General features: G+C 47.6%; 1 protein-coding gene across 1 annotated transcript in view; it reads right to left on the bottom strand.

Moving 5' to 3' along the window:
* FAM110B (family with sequence similarity 110 member B) overlaps nucleotides 1-14,461 on the bottom strand; it is a 142,214-nt gene extending 127,753 nt beyond the window's left edge. The window contains exon 1 of the mRNA XM_027561023.1: nucleotides 14,201-14,461. The gene's annotated coding sequence lies outside the window, so the exon portion shown is untranslated. The remainder of the gene's footprint in view (nucleotides 1-14,200) is intronic.
* Between the last annotated feature and the right edge of the window lie 227 nt (nucleotides 14,462-14,688).

The raw sequence follows: 14,688 nt of genomic DNA, 5'->3' as shown, positions 1-14,688 counted from the left end.
AATTTTTTTTCTCATCTACAAAAAAATACATAAATAAACGGAAAGCTGCTCATCGCTGATCTAAGTATTTAATATGAAAGCTTTGCTAAGGTCAAATATAAAACTCCTAGCTTCCCAAGGTAAAGAGTTCAAAAAACCAACATCTAAACCAAACATTAAGAAAGCCTCTAGTTTTACTTTAAATTGGCCTTCTTTCCCCAAAAGATGTGAGATACCTTTAAGAAAAAGAAAATAAAATCAGAGACAAACAGAAAATTAAAAACTTCAGGACTTAGAGAAAATTAAAGCATAGAAACAGGGCAAAATATAGAAGAAACCAGACATAAATTTCTTCTAAGTTGCTATAGTTGAGCTTCATTTCTGCCTAAAGTTTATTGATTGTCATCAAATTATTTGTCTTTTGTGTTTCTGACAAATCTGTAAGCATGTCAAGTGTCAAGTACAGAGAGTAATAACGCAGGACATACTGACTACACCTCCCCCAAAACACAGGCAGCGATGTCATATGGCTGCTTCTGGAATATCCTGCAACCCAGCTGAAGAGCAGGACAGACAGGGGGACTGCTGCCTCAGGAAAATGATCTAAGCAGAGTCTAAGATAACTCCACGCCACCTGAATGTGGCCTGCGCCCGCTTCCCACACACATGGAATATCAAAGGTGAGGGAAGCAGGGCTATGGATGGGCTGCATCAACCCTGAAAAGAATTTCCCACAAGCCTCTTAGATTGCTAAGAGCTCAGAAGATCCATGCATGTGTGCATACTCAGTCACTCAGTCATGTCAGACTCTTTGAGACCCCATGGACTGCAGCCCACCAGGCTCCTCAGTCCATGGGATTCTCCAGGCAAGAATCCTGGAGCAGGTTGCCATTTCTTACTCCAAGGGACTTTTCTGACCCAGAGATCAAATCGGTCTCTTATGTCTCCAGGCATTGGCAGGTGGGTTCTTTACCAGAGCCACCTGGGAAGGCCCAGAAGGTCCATAATTTTCAACCAAAGTTCAAAAAAGGCTGACCAGATGCAGAATCATCCACTTCTATATGGATGCAGCCAAACAGGGACCCAGTGGGCAAAGCCAGAATGATCTTTCAAAAACAGTAGCTTGAAGGTCACTCTAGAGGTCAGGGAGAATGTATCATTAGTCCTCACGCCCAGCACCCAGTCAGCATGGTGCCTGAGCAAACACACCCTCAACACATGTGATGGATGAATGAGCTGCCAACCACGGCTGGCGTGGGTAACCTTTTCCAGACTACCCAAACCTGACCGAACTCGACCTCTTAACAAATGACTCTCATTTATGAAACAAGCACTATGGGAAGCCCAAGAGCATCTCCCAGCCTGTTCTCAACACAACCATCAACACAAGTTATTCTGGGAACTGAGTTCAACCAGCCACAGAGGCAGCCACACCATTAAAACAACTTCATGCTCCCTAAACTGTCCTCAAGCTTATCAGAGGAGAACTTGTCTGATCTTCTAGCCTTGTAACCTTACAAAAAACCAAATGAGGTTCACTTGGCACGATCTGTTCTTAGCAAAACTATCTTGCCTTTAGTTCTCACTACTTCCTTTCCTACGAGTGCCCAGCCATCTGCTCCACACTATGCTGTAGAATGCTGCCAAGGATGTGAAGGAAAAGCCATGAATCGTAGAGTCTAAGACAGCATCCTCCCAGGAAAATGCAATGCAAGTCACAAACGCTAACCATGTATGTCCTTTTACATTTTCTTGTGGGTAACATGCTAAGTTGTTTCAGTCGTATCTGACTCTGTGACCCTATGGACTGTAGCTCTCCAGGCTCCTCTGTCCATGGGATTCTCTAGGGAAGAATACTGGAGTGGGTTGCCATTTCCTTCTCTAGGGGATCTTTCTGACCCAGGGATTGAACCTGTGTCTCCTATGTCTCCTGCATTAGCAGGCAGGTTCTTTACCACTAGCGCCACTTCTTGTGGCTATAGCAAAAATTAAAAAAAAAAAAAAAGGTGAAATCATTTTGATAATCTATTTTACTTATAAAATTGATAATATATTTTAATAATACTATATTAGCAATCCAAAACAGGTGAAATTATTTTGACAATATATTTTATTTATAAGCTTGATAATATATTTTAACGATAATATATTATCTGTCCAAAATAGTATCACATAAACATGTAATATAAAAATTATTCATGAACTATTTTACATGTTTTTTCCAAGCAAATCTTCAAAATGTGATATTTTATGCTTGGAGGATATCACGATTGAGGCCAGCCACCAAGCCAGTACCCAGAAGTCACGTGCGACCAGCGGTCAACACACTGGACAGTGCAGGGCTAGAATCTCTTGGCATTTTCTGAAGAATCGGGGCATTTAATTCTGGCATCTCTTGTCTTCTCCATAAGGTCTCAGGATATTATCAATAGTGGTGTCTTCATCCTATGTTCAAATTTCCCCTGCACCGGAGAGGCCCTTGGCCTTGATCTTGAGATGCAAACCACCCTCAGGGCAGCAGAGTGGACTCGGACACAAGCAGATACTCACATAAAGCTGTGAGATACAATTCCTGTCCCTCCACTGAATCCTACAGTAGCGATAAGGCAGAGACATACTTTTACGCCTTTGCATTCAAGTTACTTGGGCTTCCGAGGGGGCTCAGCAGTGAATAACCTGCCTGCTAAGGCAGGAGACCCGAGATTTGGGTTCAGTTCCTGGGTTGGGAAGATCCCCTGGAGAAGGAAATGGCAACCCACTCCAGTATTCTTGCCAGGAAATCCCACAGACAGAGGAGTCTGGCGGGCTGCAGTCCATAGAGTGGCAGAGAGTCAGACACGACTGAGTACGAATGCGTGCATTCAAGTTACTTGAACATCACAAAAGGTGTGATTGTTTATTCTGTTTTTTTATTTAGACCACATGAGGTCAAGGAAAATAACTAAAGATGAGACATAACAGAGCCTTTTAGGATGATCAGGAAGGCATAAAGTAGAGAGAGGAAGCAGCAGATACAGTGCCAGGCAAAGCCCAGGGAAGTGGCTGCAGAGGCCCCAGGGCCAAGGCAGGGCAGCCCTGGATGGTGGGTTAACAAGACTTTGTCCTAGGCACTTGAGTGGGGCCTAGGGTAGCCAGGCAATGTGACAAGCCAGTGACACAGCTGATTCAGAGGGAGCACAGTGGAGGCAGGAAAGGGAAGACGGTGGAGGCGGGGCCATCAGTCAGAGAGGAAAAGAGGACCAAGGTCTAAGCTGTGGGGGAAGGCACACCAGGAGCAGGGGAGATTATCTCAGAGTCAGATGGAGGGGGAAACCCAGAGAGGATGTCAGAGGGGACTAGGGTCCTCACTGCAGGATCAGGGTGATGGTGAGCTCCAAGCATCAGCTGGCAGGAACATGGATGGGCTGAAGAATACTGGCCAGACTTCCGCCCTCAGTCCGGAGGCCTCTCCCGCTCAGCTGAGCGGGGGACTCCGGTCAGGCGCAGCCTCAGCTCAGATGCAGTGGGGGGCAGGAAATGGAGGGGAGAAGTCACCCCTTCCCAAAGGCGAGCTTTTCGTGGCTCTCACACTGTCGCTTCATTAGATCACAAAGCATTAAACATCTATGAGCACAGACAAAAGCTGTCTTGCTTACTACTAGGTTTGCTATTTTAGGTTTGAGGAATTTACCCTCTTAACAGCAGAGGGAAGTTTCTTAAGGGAGTTTTGCTACTTTTCAAAATGCAAGAAAAAAATAGCTTTTGATACAATATTCCCTCGGTATTACTTTTTGTTCAAAGAGGGGATGGAGGGGTCAAAAAGTAACTGTGAAAAGAAAAAGGGACAAAGCTTTACTTTTTTCTCTTGTAAAGACGAATCTGTGCTTTGTGGATGCTGCATCCCCCATGCGAAGTGAGCAACACTGTGATGCGTGTGACCCCAGTCACATGGACACTTTCTACGAGGACAACAGGGGCATTTCAGATGATGGACACGGCTGGAAGAGGTCACGTCAGTTCTCCCACGATGGGCAGGAACTTGGAGGCAGAACTAGGGAAAGGAAGTTCTAAGAGACGGCTGAGATGAAGATGAAGCTCTATAGGAGGTGGCCCAGAGGCTCAGAGCCACTAGAGCTTCAAGCAAGACAAGTGAAATCCACCCCCCCAGGGAGCATCCATGGTCCCTGGTAAACAGCAGGCACTCAAGCATACATGAGAATGGGTGCCACACCACTGGATTCCAAGGGCTACAAAGAAATGAAGTGGTGTCCGTCACTATTGACACCACTGGTTACCACATCAGTCGCATCTGACTCTTTGTAACCCCATGAACTGTCGCCAGCCAGGCTCCTCTATCCATGGGATTTTCCAGGCAAGAATACACCCAAGCCAGGTGATGCTTGGAGCTCACCATCACCCCGATCCTGCAGTGACGACTCCAGCCCCCTTTGACATCCTCTCTGGGTTTCCCCCTCCATCTGATTCTGGAATATCTCCCCTGCTCCTGGTGTGCCTTCCACCGCAGCTCAGGTCTTAGTCTGCTCTTCCTCTCCAGCTGATATCCCTGCCTGGGCCTTCTTCCCTTTTCTGCCTCCACTACGCTTCCTTCTCCAGTGGATTCCAGGTCTTCTGACCCTGGGATCGAACCCACATCTCTTGCGTCTCCTGCATTGGCAGGTGGGTTTGTTACCCCAGCACCACCTGGTACGCCGGTACTGTATCAGTTAGCCAAAATCTGAGCACTGGTTTTGGAAAACAGCTCAGTAAGGCCTGGCATCCAGGTCCTAATGGTGGAACATGGAAGGAGAAAAGATTTTAGCTCTATTTACCTTTGGCCTCAGCCAGTCTCATCTAAGGGGATTAGGATTCTAGACAAAACTCTTTTCTGGAGTTTCATAAAGACCCTAAAGTCAACCTACTGGAATCTGCTAAGGCTGCACCACCTGATTGCAAGGGCTACCCACCACAGTCAAGGTTCCCAGGCTTGGTACCAAAGTGCTGCTGTGGTCATTTCTAGTTTCAAACCAACTCATGATTCAGACAGGAGCAGATAAGGAACCTCAGGGAAGCCCAGACCATTTTAAATGAGTTGATCTAAATGTGAGCTCTGGGAGAAATGAGTATGTTTTGGTTATATGCGACTGATCAGTTGTTGCCCCCCCCCAATGTAGGTGGCCTCGTCTCATTGGTGGAGGACCTGAATCCCACAAGGCGGGTGAGGGGATGCGATCTCTCTGTACCTGGCTGAGCTGAGACCCAGTCTCCCCCACCCTCCCACGGGGGCTGATCCCTTGTCTCTGCTACGGTTCCTGCTGCAAACAAAACATTCTAAAACTTCTCAGCCTGCAAAATCCCAAGAGCCAATTTATTACAATAAACTTCGTTGAGATCAAGATTGAGATCCTATTGGTTCTGCTTCTGTGGAGAACCCAGATCAATATAAGGTATACATGAATAGTCAGTACTGTCTGGTAAAATGAAAAATCCAAAGTAATGTGAAGGTCCTTAAGACCTAATGTACAGCACAGGGAACTCCACTCAATGTCATGTGGCAGCCTGGATGGAAGGGGAGTTTGTGGGAGAATGGGTACATGTAAACGTATGGCTGAGTCCCTATGCTGTTCACCTGAAAGCATCACAACATTATTTGTTAATCAGCTATATTCCAGTGCAAAATAAAAAGTTAAAAATTAAATAAAATCAGAAAGGTAAATTTCAGTGATAAATATAAAACTTTGGGGGCAGGAGAGCTGTTCATCTAACTGAGAGCACCCCTTCCTCTTGTCCTCAGGTATAAGATATTGTTCCATTTTAAGCCACTGAGGGATAAGGGCTTTATATTTTAAATTGCGAGCTAATAGACGCTCTTTTTCTCATCTAAATAAATACATAAATAAAATGAAGATCCTTAAGTATTCCTGAGACAAAATGTATAAGAACATGTGATAACGTTTTGGTTTGCTTAATTAAAAGGCCTTAGGGTGTGGTCTCTTGATCATGAACTCAACTCACTTCAACACCTTTTGGAAAAGAGCCAGAGAAACTACAGAGCTTTTCAAAAGCTGAATGCTTTGCGCTGAGATTCTACTGGAAAAGGCACACGGAAATAGCAATGGAGGATTAACAACCGAAGAGGTTCAGATGTGTGTCTGTGGATTCTGAAAGGAAAAATTCCTGTGGGAGAAATCCAATAAGCACACCTGACCAGGTGAGCTGGAACCCTTCATGCTGCGGTGAGGGCAGGGCAGCTCCTACCTGGGGAAACGTGGCTGCTGCAAAGCTCATGCTGAGCACGGGGGTTACAGCTGGAGAAGTGTAACCCCACTCAGACTACCTGCCATGCATAGGACTCCGGGGGCTTCCCAGGTGGCCCAGTGGTAAAGAATCTGTCTGCCAATGCAGGAGACACAGGAGAAACGGGTTTGAGCCCTGAGTCAGGAAGATCCCCTGGAGGAGGAAATGGCAACCCACTCCAGTAGTCTTGATTGGGAAATCCCTGCAACAGAGGAGCCTGGTGGGCTACAGTGCATGGGGTCACAAAGAGTCAGACATGACTGAGCACGCACACACCCATGCATGGGCCTCCCATCACTTGTATGGAAAATTCGCTTAAAACCAAATTCCAAGGACTTCCCTGACGGTCCAGGGATAAGAATCTGCCTTGCAAGGCAAGGGATACCAGTTTGATCCCTAGACTGGGAAGGTTCCACATGCCGTGAGCAGCAAAGCCCGTGTGCCACAACTACTGAGCCTGTGCTCTAGAGCCCGAGAACTGCAGCTGCTGAGCCTGTAACTACTGCAGGCTCTAGGCTCTGCAGCGAGAGAAGCCACCACAGTGAGCAGTCTGCACACCACAACCAGAGAAAGCACCCGTACAGCAACAAAGACCCACCACAGCCAAAAAAAAAAATTCCAAACAACGCAGGTAGACTGCACATATCCTCCAGCATGACCTAACAGAATATTTCAACTTCCCCCAAAAGATAGATTTTATATGACTCTGTAATACTCTCCCCTACAAAAGTTGTAAATATAAATTCACTAACAAGGATTAGAAAAATAATCTCCGTTAAATTACAGAACTAAGTTATGAGACAGCCAGTCTATCCCCTGAAAGATGGTGGCCACTTTGACCAAAAACTGTAAGAAGGCTGATTAGACATCGAGTCTTATTGTAGGTTAAAACAAAGCCTACAGGAGCTGGGAAGAGCACCCAGCTGAATTCCAGACCACCACAATGATTTCTCTTCTTCCTTCAAGGTCACTGAACAAGAACAAAACTCACCGGGAAGAAAAAACGTCTGATTCTTAAAATCACAACGTTCCAATCAGTGATCATTTGAGTGAGCACTGGCCAGGGATAGACTAAAAGGATTTTAAAAATCCCCAACTCATAGTCAAGTGTACAGAGAACCTCCCAACTCACCTTGTTCTAACTATGTAGTCAAAACAGAAGCGCTGTCAGGGGTCACTGGTATTTCCCAACACCACTGAGTTCCCAGTTTCCAACTGTCCATTTCTGATGGAAACGGTGGCCCCCTGAGAGCCAGGGATTGGAAGATGATTAATAGTTTTCACGTGGGTGAGTAAACAGGCTCACCCATCTAGGATGGTTGGAGGGTTTGCACGAGAATTTGAAAATATCCTTGCATTTTATGTGCTAAACTTCACCCAAAGACTATAGTCAACAAGCAAACACTGGGAAAGATGAAAGCCTAGAGAAGAAAATAACAAATATTCTTATTTCCAAAATGATTTCCTTTTCAAAAAAATACAAAAACATAGCATCAAAATCAGTGAAGCAACAAAAGCCATTATAATGGATACAGCATCACCAGTAACAAAATATGACTTAGAAATGGGAGGAATAACCCATGATCCAGAGGGCTGACCGGGCAGGTTCACCAGGCTGCCAGCTCCACCCTGATTCCAATGCCAGCTTCCCAGGGGGCAGAGCAGTGTGACGTGTGACAGCCCGGTCCCTTGTATAGCAGGCACACTTCCCCACCACATTTCCTGGTGTGCTTTATAGAAGAAGAAGGGTGCCTATAAGCTGGTATATCAGGTATTAAGTAATCAGCCTCTGGTGACATTTACTGGAAGATGAAGCAGGTGACACCCTCTGAAATGCAAAACCACAAGCAGTCCCACAGTTCCAAGAAACCCGTATTTCCAGATAGAAATTTTCCCTCTTCCCCAACTTCCATCCCCAAAGTCCTCTCTGAAGGCTGGCTTGGAGCCTGCTTGCTGGATCCCAGAATTCTACCCCTGGTCTGGAAGGCCCATCATTGCAGCCAAAAAAACAGTCAGAGAAGAGCCCTGCTATCCTTTGGGTCCCATAGGAAGGACCCGTTGTCAGTAGTGTCACCTGCACAGCCAGTAGGTAAATAAGCCTCGTCCCAGGCCCTGTGGACACAGCAGTCCTTGCAACAGTGACCTGCTCAACCTGGAGAAACACGCTTATAATAACAACAACAACACATACACAATTTCCCTTAGGAATGAGCTGAAGAAAATACCACGAGACTGGGGGCCAGAGAGTGGCTGGAGAAGGAGGGACCTTAGCTTCAGCAGTCGGGGTGAGCCTCTCAAAAAGAGACTCTCACGCTGTGACTTGTGTAATGAGAACCCTCAAGACGGATGCAGGGACAGATGACATCCAAGAGGTGGTAACCCCCGACACCAACCAAGCTCCACGGACAGCTGGCTAGTCTGCCAGCACCATCCTCCTTAAACCCCTCAATGATCCTCTGAAGTGGGTCCCACAGTTTCTCATCTGATAGATCAGGAAACTGAGGTTCCCGAAGCCTGAGGAACCTGCTCAGCCCATAGAGCCAATCTTTAAACCCACACGGGGTCCGTGAGCAAGGCGCCCTCTCCCAGCCTCTCCGGGACCCGCTTACTGGTTTGCTGGCTGGTTATCCAAGCCTCGCCCCGCCCTGCTCCCAGTGACAGAGAGAAACAAAGCTCAGAGCTCCCAGGGGATGTGCTGCCCACTCTGAATGAGCACACAGTGTCTGTGTGTCCCCTTGAGCTTGGCAGATCCTGACTGTCCCAGTTCCCTTGATTCTCTGACATCCACAGTCTGCAGTCCACCTGTGGGAACATTATCTGCAAATGCCTTCTCACGCGGTTGTGAAGCAGCAGAAAGTCACTTACAAGGGATGCAGTTTTCTACACCAGCTTCCAATCCAGAGGTAGGAGATCCCTCTACACAGCCCCTCCCCCCAGGTCCTTCCAAATAACAGAATTCAACTCATATTATGCAGGCGCAAATAAAACTGAAATACAAACCAGCAGGCCCTCTCAGCCTGGTCTCCAGAAAAGACCAGATTTCACCAAATCTAAGGCAACTCTATTTTCCAGTGTTGACATCTGAAATGAGGATCCACATCACAGCGGGTCCTTACAGGCAGAGCTCAATGGGAAGTTTGCTTTCTTTCTCAATGGTGTACACAGCAGTGACACATCTTAGAGCAATACTGTGTCAAAGTGTTAACCGTTCAGTCGTGTCTGACTCGTTGCGACCTGGTGGACTGTAGCCCACCAGGCTCCTCTGTCTGTGGGATTCTCCAGGCAAGAATACTGGAGTGGATAGCCATTCCCTTCTCCAGGGGATCTTCCCAACCCAGGAATTGAACCCTGGTCTCCCATGCTGCAGGCAGATTACCATCTGAGCCACCAGGGAACAGTGTGTCAGGTGAGCAGAAATTCAACGTATCTCCTCTGCTTTCCTTGCAGCCCAGTTGGTACTGGTCACCACGAGGTGGGCACACTGAGCTGCCAACCTGAGAATGAGAGCGAGTCTCACCCTCCAGCAGGACCCACTGCATACAGAATACAGAGAAACCCCCCCCTCCCTCACCCTGGGTCCTCAAGGAAGGCCCTGCTCACCTCCTCTGCTACTGTCCCCTGTTCCTCACAAAGGTCACGGGGCCTTTGCACAGGCTGTCTGTCTTCTCGGCCCAGAGACCTTCCAGAGGTTGCTTCTTTTTCTCACATAATGTCTCCACTCAATCAGCCTCCATGAGGTCCTCAGATATGAATGCCACTCTCAGTCTTGACTGCAATTATTACTGCTTCAAATTAGCTTTTCAGTTACTTGTTTACTTCATCTATTTTGTCCCACTTTACACCAGAATCCCTCAATGAGGCAGGGACCTTGTCTTTCCTGGGCACTACTTATCTCCAGGACCTGCCACACAAAGAACCCTCTATAAATATCTGTTTAATATAGCAATCATAATAGAAGAAATTACTAAACTACATTATTTCACATAATTACTTTATTTTCATTACCTTCCAGTCAATGGGACCAAAAAAATGCTGCCAAGAAGAGCTATTTTGAAAAGTATCAGTGATTCTTCCTGAAAAAGACAAAAAAGATGAAAGTAACTTCTAACAGGGCCCTGAGCGGGGCGGGAAATGCTTTGCATTACAACCTAACTACTCCAAAATTTCCCATATGCTTCCAAACTGTAATTTTAAAAGCTTTACCTGGAAATGGACAATTTCAAAACCCACTGATCTTGCTCTGATGTATAAAACACAGCACAGAATTCTTATAATTTTTCTAGAAATCTGTTTGCCAAATGACGTATTGTTTCCTTGGGCTGAGTTTTCACCTTTGAACTTCTCCCTAAAGTGTTTATAATGTTCAAATTCCATCTTTAGTGCCAGTTCCACTTTAGAATTGTTTAATCATACTGGAAAAAGGAAGCAATTTGCTTCACCTACTAATGTTTCCTTAAAAAAAAATTAAAAACAAGTCTCATGTCTTTAAATGCTGTGTTCTTACGTGATTATCCTTAGGGGACTCAAACTGCAAAAAGTTAAAAATGTGAAAATCACTCCCAGGCCTTTCTCACAAGCAGGAGGGAATCAAACATGTCAGAATAAGAGAGAAGATGTATGATTTAACTTCAAGAATTTTGTATCACATAAAGACAGACCAGAAACAAACCTGGGTTTAAAAACAACGAAAGTGTATTCTGCAATACATTTCCTCGCTGGTATCTAATGACTTGAACTAATTGTTTGGACCATGACATCTATGAACAACAAAACGCTAAATTTCCTTACTACTGTTCACCAAAATCTTCCACACAAATCACTCCATAGCTTATCCCAACAAAATTTAGAATCAATACTACATTTATGTGTATGCATGCGTGCGTAGTTGTCTCTGACTCTTTCAGACCTCATGGACTGTAGCCCGCCAGGCTCTCTGTCCATATTTCCCAAGCAAGAATACTGAAGTGGGTTGCCATTGCCTTCTCCAGATGATCTTCGCAACCCAGGGATTGAACCTACTTGCATTGGCAGGTGGATTCTTTACCACTGAGCCACCAGGACACAGGCACACCTGGGTTAAAACTGCAGCTTTGCTTCTCCGGAGCTCCATGACTCAGCCAGGTCACTTAGCCTCACCTGAAGCAAGGAGATAACAGCAAGGACCCTGTGCTGCGGGAGTTTAGAGGATGCAGCGTCATTTGCCTGGAACTCAGCCAGTCCCCACGCTGGCCAGAGAGATAATCCTCATTACAATCCAGAACCCCCTCGTACCTGCGCTACCTCCTCTGCTCGGTGCTGTACTAAGTGGAGTGAATATATTTTTCGTGGATGAGTCATGCCTTTGCAGAGCTCCAGAGGCTTCAGCCTGAATTTCAATTCTTGCAGCATTGTATGGAGTGGCAGAATGACAGTAAAAACCAGAATACACGAGAATTCACTCTAGTAAGTGGCTGTCTTAAAGTCAGTAAGTGAGTAGGTTTCTTATTTGTTTTTCTCTCCTAGGAGTTGAGTGTTGAGGAGAAAAAGAAAAAAGCCCAGGTTTGCTGAGAGATCCTCTAGGCTCAGAATGATCAATCTTCCTCTGTTAGGGGAAAAGAGGGGTCCAGGGTACAGTCAACTAAATCAAATTTTGGCCGACAATGTTTGTCTTAACACCTGGAATACCTAGAATTATTCTTAACACCTGGAATTTTTCAGAGAGAAAAATTTGGCCAATAGTTGTAAAAAGCTGAAAAAGCAAAGACCAAACTTTTCTTAAAAGTCCATTCCTAAGAAGATTGTTAGAAGGTATCAGTGCAGAAAGAGTGTATTTTGGGGAGAGGACGAGAAACAAAACTGAGAAAGGAATCCCTCCTCCAACTGCATTGGATCACACACGTCAGCCCACCAGCACCAGTCACAGCACCATCTACTGCCACATGGTCCCCACAGCAGCCCAGCTCTGCAGGCCCCATTGAGCTTGGCTTAAGCTAAGAAAACTATTTAGGAATGAAAAAGATGTCACTTCAAAGTTAAAAGTGGTGAGTAGGGGGGGAAACCCCAAAATGAGGGTTAACTCCTAACAATCTTTTCAAATATCTAGGTAACAGACATCATCTTTCTGTTATGAACACATGATCATTAAGCCACTTTGATTTTTCTTTGCTAGTTACACTAGCAGATTTTACTCCACAGATTTTAAAGCACGGATAAGAATTATGTATTCTGGCTGATGTAGATATAAAGGGTACACGTATTTATCTTTATTACCTTTTGACACAGTGCGAACCACCTAACTGCTGTGGTAGCAGCCACAAGGAATTGAAAGTATGATTCTAAACCTACAGAACAAGGGGGTTCAGGATGGGGATCAGAGCCCAGGTTTCTCCTAATGTCTAGGCTTCTCCCTAGACAAGGAGGCCCTTAAGGATAATGAGGTCTCATGAAGTGTGCCTGTATATGAGCATGTGCAGAACTGTGTTCTCATTCTGAGATCTGCTATATCTCATGTATAAGAACACATACAACAGCCTGTCATAAGCAAAACAACAACCCAACCTCAATCCTGATCTAAAACTAAACCGCAGACATAAAACAGACCATAAATTAAAAGATCGGGAATTAAAACAACCATTTTCCATAGAGAAAAAAACATATCGACTGATAATAAAAATTATAAATAAAACCAGCTGACACTTCCCTAGCACCACGTCCCGGAGGGCACAATGCTAAGCTCTTTACAGATTATCAGGTTGTCAAAATACCATCTATAGTAATGGTACAGATTAAATACCATAGGGCAAGTCGATGGAGTGTTAACTCAAGGAAGAAGGCTGGCTTACCATAAAACCCTATGTCAGAATAACTGTACTTAAGAAATAGCTCATTGGAATGACTAGGAGTGGTGACGTCGCAAAATAAGTACAAGTTAATTCGGGTATTTTCCATGGAACGACTCTAAGTGTAAATTGGAAGGAAAAGGCTAAATAAATAACTTGAACTCCAACAGGGGAAATGAAGAAAATGGAAGTCGTTTACAGTCATTTACTATTTATACTGCAAAAAATGCTTACTCTACTATCCGCCTCCTCAAAATCAGACCAGCGCGCAGCCCTGACCATACCAGCCACGCAGTGTTGTTACATTTGTGTGCGAGGTTGTGAACAGGACGTGGCCGGCAGGAAAAACACAAAGTTAGCTCCTATCTCGGGCGGGAAAGAAAGCCTGCTTACTTTTTGCGGCTCAATAAAGCTGAACACCAGCTCTTAAGGGTTAAAAAACCGGGCATCAGGTGCTCGCTTTCCGCTCTGCGGAGGGATTTGAGCTCACGGCGAAGTTCCCTCGCTTCCCTCCCAGCCTGCACCCTGCAGGAGAGCTGTCACCGCCCGGGTCCCCCACCACCAGCAGCAGAGCCCCTAGGAAGCGCGCTCGGCAGCCGGGCTCCCAGCTCCGCGGGTGATGGGGAGCCAGCGCGCCAGGGGTCACTTAATTCTATTTCAGATCTGAACGCTTTCAAAGAAAGTCCAGACAATTGAGACCACGAATGGGGCCCGAGGGGGTCCCCCAAAACAAACTTTCGGGGCCTCGGAATCTGCATATCTTGCAGGAATTCCCAGCCCACGAGGAAAAGAGACCGATACTCGCAAAGTACTCAGGACCAGAGATGAGAGGCCGAGCGGGGGGGCCCTGGACGAGGGGGTCCCGGGAGGAGCGCCTACCCGCGCGCCCAGCTCGCCGGGCCCCGGCTCCGGCCTCCAGCCAACCCCCGGCGCGCGGCGAGCTCGCGGCCCGGAACGCCGGCCGGGGTCGGTCCGGGCCACGCGGCCCGCGCGCCCCGTTGAACCGAGACCCAGGCTTGGCGGGAGCTGCAGGGGCGGACCCAGCTGCTCCGCGGCCGCGCGCAGCTTCGGCGTTGTGCGCGATCGGGGCGCGGCTCTGCCCCCCAACTCGGCCCCCGGCCCAGCCTTACCTCGGCCGCGCTCCCCTGTGCGGCTCGAGCCGGGCACCGGGCTCCGGGGACGGCGGGGAGAAGGAGTCGAGGCCCGCGAGGGACGGGGGCCGGGCCGCCGGGGCCACCGGAGGGCAGAGCGAGGGACTGGGAAGGCCACGGGGTCCGGGGCGCGAGGCGTTGGGGGGCCGAGCTGGCGGCGGCCGCGGCGGCTCGGTCTGAGCCGAGTGGGAGGGCTCCGGCTGCCAGCGCCAGGGAGCGAGGGAGGGAACTTGGAGCGACTTGCCGCGGCCGGGAGCGCGTGTCCCCGCCGGTGTGCACGCCCCCGAGCGCCCCGCCCCCGGCCCCACCCCTCCCGCAACCCCCCCCTCTAGCACCTCCCCCAGATCATCCCCACCCCTCACTCCCATCTCAGCGCCCCCCCCCCCCCACGCTCCGCCTCCAAAGCGCTCCTGCATTGGCCCCCCACTCCCTCCGGGTTGGAGAAGCGCTGGATCTTAACTGCCAGG

This window comes from Bos indicus x Bos taurus, chromosome 14 (assembly GCF_003369695.1).
Source record: "Bos indicus x Bos taurus breed Angus x Brahman F1 hybrid chromosome 14, Bos_hybrid_MaternalHap_v2.0, whole genome shotgun sequence".
In the NCBI taxonomy this organism is placed as follows: Eukaryota; Metazoa; Chordata; class Mammalia; order Artiodactyla; family Bovidae; genus Bos; species Bos indicus x Bos taurus.
The sequence above is the reverse complement of the archived record's forward strand: the minus strand, read 5'-3'. Positions and strand labels throughout refer to the sequence as shown.